Source organism: Myotis nattereri (assembly GCF_964212035.1).
Source record: "Myotis nattereri genome assembly, chromosome: 1".
NCBI classification, from domain to species: domain Eukaryota; kingdom Metazoa; phylum Chordata; class Mammalia; order Chiroptera; family Vespertilionidae; genus Myotis; species Myotis nattereri.
Genome location: NC_138075.1, coordinates 147,560,166 through 147,568,760, shown reverse-complemented (window position 1 = coordinate 147,568,760; position 8,595 = coordinate 147,560,166). Strand labels below are relative to the sequence as shown.

The 8,595-nt window shown below is 47.8% G+C and overlaps 1 pseudogene across 1 annotated transcript; it reads right to left on the bottom strand.

The window, feature by feature from the left end:
* Positions 1-4,554: 4,554 nt before the first annotated feature.
* LOC308517718 (large ribosomal subunit protein uL6-like) lies at positions 4,555-5,357 on the bottom strand (annotated as a pseudogene). The gene has a single exon. The product of its transcript is annotated as a large ribosomal subunit protein uL6-like (transcript).
* Between the last annotated feature and the right edge of the window lie 3,238 nt (positions 5,358-8,595).

Below are 8,595 nucleotides of genomic sequence, written 5' to 3'. Positions count from 1 at the left end.
TGCCTCTTTACAGTCAAGATCAATCCCCTTCTGGCTGTTGGATAAGGAGCCCAAAATGGCCAGAAGGAGGTCATAACTTCCAATTCAGGGGGAACATTATTGTGTCCCCTGGCACAGCATCTCTCCTTCGGGAACTAAGGCCCTAAAATTCTGTGACTAGGTTAAGCAGGAATGCTCTCATGTGAATGTTCCCCCACGTCCCGTGTGGTTCAGGGTTCAGGATCTGGAAGAGGGGCCGCACACAAATGAAAGAGATGAGAAAGGAAGTAATTTGGAAACTGGGGGGCCAGGCGAGAGCCCATCCCAAGAGGATGGACTCCGCTTGTGCTCAGGCCTCGCCATCTTTTTATTCAGTTTGGGATCCACCTATAGCCCTTAGGCAGGCAAGTTCCAGTAACAGACTATCTTATCAGTAAGGATTTACATGACCATCTGGTGGGGAAGTTGCTTCAGCTACCATTGTCTGGACTTAACAGTGGGTGTAAAGCCCTGACCTTTGCCAGGGCTTCAAGGGTCACCAGCATTCTGGGCTCCTTGTCCCCACCGCTCTGCTAGAGAAGACAATAGGTGGTTTCCCACATGCTCACTCCCACTGATTCTCAGACCTGTGTGCTACAGGAGACAAATGTTACTTACAGATTCAAAGCATATACTTCATCCTGCAGGATAGGATAGTACACCAACCGTCACTACAACTGAGTCTTCAGTAGGACTTCCAACTTTCTCTCAGGCCAGATGCTTTTTTGTTGTTGTTGCTAATCCTCACTCAAGGATATTTTTCTATTGATTTTTAGAAAGAGTGGGTGGGAGGGGCAGAGACAGAGAGAGAAACATCGATGTGAGAGAGACACATTGATTGGTTGCCAGCTGCACGTGTCCCTACCAGGCCTGGAGATCAAGTGTGCAATAGAGGCACGTGCCCTTGATGGGAATCAAACCCGGACCCTTCAGTCTGTGGGCCGACACTCTATTCACTGAGCCAGAACAGCCAGGGCAGGCCAGATGCTTTTTGTCCTAGTGCCCCCCTTGTCCCCCCTGCTGCCTTGCACATAATAAGCATTCACTAACTGTTGAATCAATTTTAAATTATTTTGAGTTGGAGATAAAATGAAGTTGTATAGATCTACAGAGACAATGTAGGTATCTCTTGGCTATCTAATAATCTAGAAGAATGTATGGCTTCCCTCACAAGGAGGATTTCCCTTGGCCACTAGACTAATACCATAGCAGTGTAGTTGGTGCCAGCATTTTGTCTTAAAAGCAGGTTCTGCTTTTCTTCCTGAGTTGGCTAATCATCAGGACAGAGGTGTGAATGGAGGGAAGTTGGCAATGCAGCAGGGCTGGCTGCCATGGGTCTGAGTCACCTGCTCATGCAACTTACCTCAGGACCAGCTGAGCCTGGTATCTTATCTGCTAATTGCGTTTAATGATAGACCATTGCTGGGCATGCTCAACTTTACTGTCCGGCTCACACTGGCCAGCTCAGATCATAAGGGCACTTGGTAGCTTGTAGTGGACAGTTCAGTAGCAATCTAGGAGCTGTTCTCGAAAACAGAAAAGTTTTTTGCAGAAGAGGATATGGCTGTTCTCCAAAACCCTAGTGAGGTCTGTAATTCTGTTTAGCAATGAAAGTATAATAATTTTATTATTTTTTAAAATATGTTTTTGTTGATTTTAGAAAGAGAGGAAGGGAGAGGGCTAGAGAGATAGAAACATCGATTGGCTGCCTCCTGCATGACCCCTACCAGGGACTAAGTCTGCAACCTGGGCATGTGCCCTGATGGGGAATCGAACTGGTGACCTCTTGGTTCCTGGGTTGACGCTCAACCACTGAGCCACATTGGCTGGACTAATCATTTTATTTCTACCAAAATATATTTAAAAATCTAGTTAAAGAAAACTAGACAACTGAAGTGTAAATATAAGCACATATTCATCATTGTACAATAATCAAATTATCTACAATCTAAATAGCTAGAGCTAAAACAATATGAAAAAAGCAGCAAAGACCAAGAACATCTCCAATCAGTGATGATACACTCATAAGAAAATGCTATAGTACTGATTTTGTCTGACAGACAAATATCTATGAGGTAGTATCTGTATATGCATTTAGGGGAATTTTTGCAAAATTATAAGCCTTGTACATGCTAACACTGATTTTCATTTGTGAATGCAAATTTTTACAATCCTTAACAACTCATTTAGTAGGTTACTAGTAATGCTTTTTTGCCCCCAAAATGAAAATCTACAGAATTGTGCATTACTAATAGTAACTGTAAGATAATAGAAAAGATATACACATATAGGTCTCTGCCTTCGGTTCCTGGCACAGAGTTCTAAAACCCTTGTAATTTCTTACTAGTAAGTGATCAGAGCACTAGGAACATCTCTTGCTCTAATGAGGCAACTCTGGGTGAGCTCCTGGGTGGGGGCTGGTCACCAGGAAGACTAAGCCATGATTGGAAGCTTGGAATTTTCAGTCCTACCTGCCCTCATTCTCCAGAGAGGGGAGAGGGGATGAAAATGGAGTTGATAACTGATGTCAATGTGAAGAAGCCACCATGAAATCCCAAAACTATGGGTTTCAGAGTGAAGTATGGTAGCAATCATCTCAGGTAAAAACTATAGTTTAACTTTAACCCTGCTGTTTGGTTTCTGTACTTGTTTGCTTGCTAAAATAATAGAAAATTTAATTTTCTGAATTATATAAATCACCCCATTTGATTAAATACCCTATTGGTTGTAATGTGAATATCCTATTGGCTGTGGTCATACTGGTCTTAGAAAGCACATTTTCCCTTACCTGGGAAGGACAGCACAGTTATCCCAAGGTCAGAGGGCTCCAGTTAGCGTGTCCCTGTTGACTCAGTGATCCGGAGACCCAAGAACTGTAATTTAGATCACATGCTTAAGTCTGACCAGGCTCCTCATTCCAGACCCCAGGGCTCTAGATAATGTGTTTCTGTCAATTCAGTGATCCGGAGACCCAAAACTATAATTTAGATAACATGCTGCTTCTACTTCTGTAAACTGCTTTTTTGCGAACCAGGTTCCTCATTCCAACCTTGGGATGTAATCAATATCTTTGTGATTTTTGCCTATATAAATCTGGTATTGCGGCCATCTTATCATTATGAGATCTGGGAGAGCGAAGTGCCCCGTCATAGTCCCAGATTTGCAACAAATGTGACTCTTTTTTTTTTTTAATATATTTTATTGATTTTATACAGAGAGGAAGGGAGAGAGATAGAGAGTCAGAAACATCGATGAGAGAGAAACATCGACCAGCCGCCTCCTGCACATCCCCCACCAGGGATGTGCCCACAACCCAGGTACATGCCCTTGACCGGAATCGAACCTGGGACCTTTCAGTCCGCAGGCCGATGCTCTATCCACTGAGCCAAACCGGTTTTGGCAACAAATGTGACTCTTTAATTCAACTTCTTGAGGTGTCCTTGTGTGATTCGCGGGGTACATTACAACAAGAGCTTCCAGGCTGGGGAACACATCCACAGCAGGTGGTGACATACCCAGCTCCACGGGGACAGAAGCTCCTGCACTCAGGACCCTCCCAGACTCGTCCTGTCTCTCTTCATCTGGCTGTACATCTGTACCCTTTATTCAACACCCTAGTAAATTAATTAAACCTGAAGTTGGGGGCCTTGAAACCCCTGATCTAGAGCCAGTTGGTCAGAAGCACAGGCAACAAACCTGCTCTTGCAACTGGCATCTGAAGTGGGAGCAGTGGTGTGGGATTGTCGGCCTGTGGGATCAGATGCTGTCTTCAGATAGTGGCAGAATCGAGTTGAACTGTAGGCCACTCAGCTGGTGTCACAGAGAATTGCTTGGTGTGGGTCAAGTCCCCACATATCTGGTGTGTGAACTGTTGTGAATGTGGTAGTGAGTAAAAGAAAAAACAGGAGGTAGACTAAACTACCTCGCTTGCAAACCTTTCAAAGGTGGCTGTGTGTGATCTGACCCCAGGCAGGCATCCTTCTGCTCCTCATTTGCAGACATCCAGACTATTTTGTCCTCACCTAGCCCAAGGCTGAGCTCAAGCCAAGCTTTCACTTTTGGATCAGCTTATGACACATCAGAAGGCAATGCACTAAGAGCCTCTTGTGGCCTGGAGTCACGGCCACCTCCCCCTCAGGCCATATACACACATACTTCCTGCCCACTTGTTTCATGCGAAGTGCCACTTCTCATAGGTACTGTAAGAGGGCAGAGAGGAGGAAGAGACCCAATTTTCTGGTTGAAACAGATTGTGTCTAAATTCAGGGACAAGAGTAAATTATAAAATACCTACCTGTTTTATTTTTCAGGTCTGTTTCACGTGCCACATAAAGCTTGCTATTGTTTTTAGTAGCCTGTCTTCTTTCAGTTATGAATGATTCCATCTAAATAATGTCTGCAGTGTTTTCATTTTTTTTTTTTTTTTTTTTTTGCCCTTTAAACAGGCAAATCCTTCTCTGGCAGATTAGGCTTTATCTAATTTTTCTTCTGATTCCATTTTATTGACTTATCCACGTGAAGAACTGGGCTTAATGGTCTGCTGTCTCTAATATTACTTTTTAATATTTTCAAAAGTTACTTTGAATAGGACTCATATGTATATTAGGAGGTTTTCACATCACCTGGGATACTTTTTTTCCCCCAAATCAATACAAAGCTTTATTACATCTTTAAATGTCGTAAATAAGTGTGACAAATCAATTGGCACCTTGGTGTTTCTATAGCTGGACAACTTATATCTGATTCATCAGCCTGCTGAACTGTTCCTTTTTCAGTAATGCAGATACCATCCAAAAATTTTCTAGTATCCTTATTTTTAACTGTTGTGGCTTGCTGAATCAAAGCAGCTGAATTTGATGCAAGTTCAATGTCGTTTCCTTCAAGAATCAACTCATCTTTCTGGGCCTGAGACTGAACAAGCAACTCCTGACCTCATCCAAACTCGGTGGATGTATTTTTCACCCAAGACATTTCTGAATTCAACAAGAAAACCATTCTCCTGAATACCTGTGACCACGTTGATGGGGAAATGAACATACACTGACTTCACTTTGTAAGGGAAGCCCAGTGTAACACCCTTGATCATGTTCTGTGCATGACTCTATAGTGTGAACTGTGGCCAATTCCTTTCTACTTCCCCAGCATTTGTCAACCCGGAACCTCTTCTTTTTCTTTCCAAGGAGACTGAGTTCTACAGTGAGGTGGTTGAAGTCCCCCTGCAGGGTGCCTCTGGGGCCTTTCACAATAACTCTGCGTCCCTTCAGAGTGTTGTCCATGTTTTCTGGGATGTGCACAGTCCAACTGCTGAGAGTGGTCTTCATCCTCGCAGTAGATGCGGCAAAGAGCACCTGGGGTACTCTTACAATATGTACCTCTGGTCAACCTCCGACCTGGAAATGTTCATCCCATTCCCACAATGAGCTCTGAGAACCACGGGCTTTGATGACAATTTCAGATAATTGAAAGCAGGCTCACAGGCCTCCTGGTAAGCATGACCCTTCTGGTCACTCTGCTTCACAAAGCAAATGATTGGAGACTTGTCCCATGGGGCAGCAAAGAGACTGATTATCCATCACCCATCAGGATTAATCTCATCATGCCCACATTCTGGTAAAGTCAGTCTCCACATACTCTGAAACAGCTCTCTTCTGCAGCCACTAACTCCCTTGAAAACCTTTCAAGGGTGGCTGTTTTTTGTGTTTTATATCAGTATATATATATATACTAGAGGCCCGGTGCACAAAAATTTGTGCACTTGGGGGGGAGGGGGGGGGCCCTCAGCCCAGCCTGTACCTTCTCGCAGTCTGGGACCCCTCGGAAGATAATGCCCTGCTGGCTTAGGCCTGCTCCCGGGTGGCAGAGGGCAGGCCCAATCCCTAGGTGCAGCCCCTGGTCGGGCTCAGAGCAGGCCCGATTGGGGAGTTGGGGCGCCGCCCCCTGTCATGCACAGAGCAGGGCGGATTGAGAGGTTGCGATGCCACCTTCAGTCACGCTCAGGGTAGGGCCGATTGGGGGGTTGGGGCACCGCCCCGTGTCACACTCAAGGCAGGGTAGATGGGGAGGTTGCGGCGCCACCCCTTGTCACACACAGAGCAGGGCCAATCAGGGGGTTGGGGCGCTGCCCCCTGTCACGCACAGACCAGGGCCCATCAAGGGGATTGGGGCTCCATAACCTGTCACGCACAGAGCAGGGGCCATCAGGGGGTTGAGGAGCTCCCCGCTGTCACTCACAGAGTAGGGCCAATAGGGGAGTTGGGGCACTGCCCCGTCACACACAGAGCAGGGCGGATCAGGGGGTTGGGGCCCCGCCCTCTATCACCCACAGAGCAGGGCCGATCAGGGGGTTGGGGCGCCACCACTCTCACACTCAGGGCAGGGCCGATGGGGAGGTTATGGCTCTACCCCGTCACACACAGAGCAGGGCCCATTGGACGGGGGGCGGGTTGGGGCGCTGCACCCTGTCACACACAGAGCAGGGCCGATCAGGGGGTTGGGGCGCCGCAGCCTGTCACACACAGAGCCGCAGGGTGATCAGGGGTTTGGGGTGCTCCCCCATATCAGGCAGAGCAGGGCTGATCAGGAGGTTGGGGCGCCTTCCCCTGTCATGAACAGAGCAGGGTGGATAGGGAGGTTGTGGCCCTGCCCCCTGTCACACACAGAACTGCAAGGAAATCAGGGGGTTTGGGCGCTTCCCCCTGTCACGCTGATCCCGGTGCCGGGAGGCCTCTCGGCTCCGCTGATCCGGTGCTGGGAGGCATATTACCCTTTTACTATATAGAATAGAAGCCTGGTGCATGGGTGGGGGCTGGCTGGTTTGCCAGGTGTCCTGGATCAGGGTGGGGGTCCCCACTGGGGTGCCTGGCCAGCCTGGATGAGGGGATGATGGCTGTTTGCAGCTGGTCACACACCCTTCAGGGTGGGGGTCCCCACTGGGGTGCCTGGCCGGTCTGGGTGAGGGGCTGAGGGCTGTTTTCAGGCTGAAGGGTGACTGAAGCTCCCAACTGCTCCTTTTTAAATTTTTTTTTATTTTTATTCTGGGCCAGCTTTAGCTCTGGCTCCAGCTCTGAGGCCTCTGCTGCTGAAAGCAGGTATCTGGTTTGTTTGGGTTCTATAATCAAAACAATGTATAACTCCAGCTCTGGGATCCTGGCTCGCTGAAAGCAGATTTCTGGGGTTTTGTTTAGCTTCTATATTTGTAACAATGTTTCAAACTGCAAGCTCAGAGGCCGGCAAGGCAGGCGGGGAACATTGGTTTCCTCCGTCACTGAAGCAAGCAAGCCTCATGTTAGCTTCCAGCTGCTTGGCTGCCGGCCACCATCTTGGCTGGCAGTTAATTTGCATATCTCCCTGATTAGCCAATGGGAAGGGTAGCGGTCCTACGCTAATGACCATGATTCTCTTTTATTAGATAGGATATATATATGTTTTTTTTTCTTTTTAATATATTTTTATTGATTTCAGAGAGGGAGAGGGAGAGACAGAAACATCAATGATGAGAATCATTGATTGGCTGCCTTCTGCATACTCCACATTGGGGATCAAGCATGTGCCCTGACTGGGAATCGAACTGTGACCTCCTGGTTCATAGGTCGACGCTCAACCACTGAGCCATGCCAACTGGGCTAGGTTGGCTGTGTTTGATATCAGACCCCAGGCAGGCATCCCTCTGGTCATTTGTAGACATCCAGACTATTTTTTCCTTGCCTATCTCCGGTTCTGAGCTCATGTCATTGGCCCACATAATATCCCATCCCCATAAGCCCATGTACACAGCCCCATAGGCCCTAAGTGCTGCTACTCTCCAGTCATTTTTCTTGGCAATTTTAATGGTCAAAGAAATGACCCAGAAAAAAGACGGAATGGAGATCACCCAGAACCACAAGAAAGCTGGCTGAGGGGAAATTCTTCAACTAGAAGGAAAGAGAACAGCATACCGAGACTCAGAGGAGGCGCAGTGGGGAAAATACAAAGGTGCAGAGGTGCGCGGAACAGGCTGGTGGCTGAGGGCGCGGTTGTCGTTTTCAATTGGGAGGGAGGCTCAGGCCCCGAGCTCCAGTTCTGGGCGAGTCTCTAGGGACCCAGACTCAAACGGGAGAAGCGGGACTGTCTGGCATTGGTCGGAACGCGAGGGCAGCTTTCTCTCCGAGGTTTGCAGCAGCTGCCGGGACACTGAGAGGCAAAGCCTCTGGGGATGGGACTGAGAGCAGCCATAACTGCTCGCTCCGCCTGCCCTGTTGATCCCCTGGGACCTGCCCTGCCCAAGGCCTGCACAGAGGCATTTGCTGGTTAGCCTCAGGCAAAGGCTAGATTAGCACCTCCCTAGAGGACAGAAGTTTTCCCACTGCAGACACAGCTGAGTCTCACAGCCAGTTGGCCTGGAGGTCAAATCCCCCCAGTATTAACTACAACAATCAAGGCTTAACTACAACAAGACTGCGCACAAAGACCACTAGGGGGTGCACCAGGAAAGCATAAAAAATGCGGAGACAAAGAAACAGGACAAAACTGTCAATGGAGGATATTGAGTTCAGAACCACACTTTTAAGGTCTCTCAAGAACTGTCTAGAAGCCGCCGAT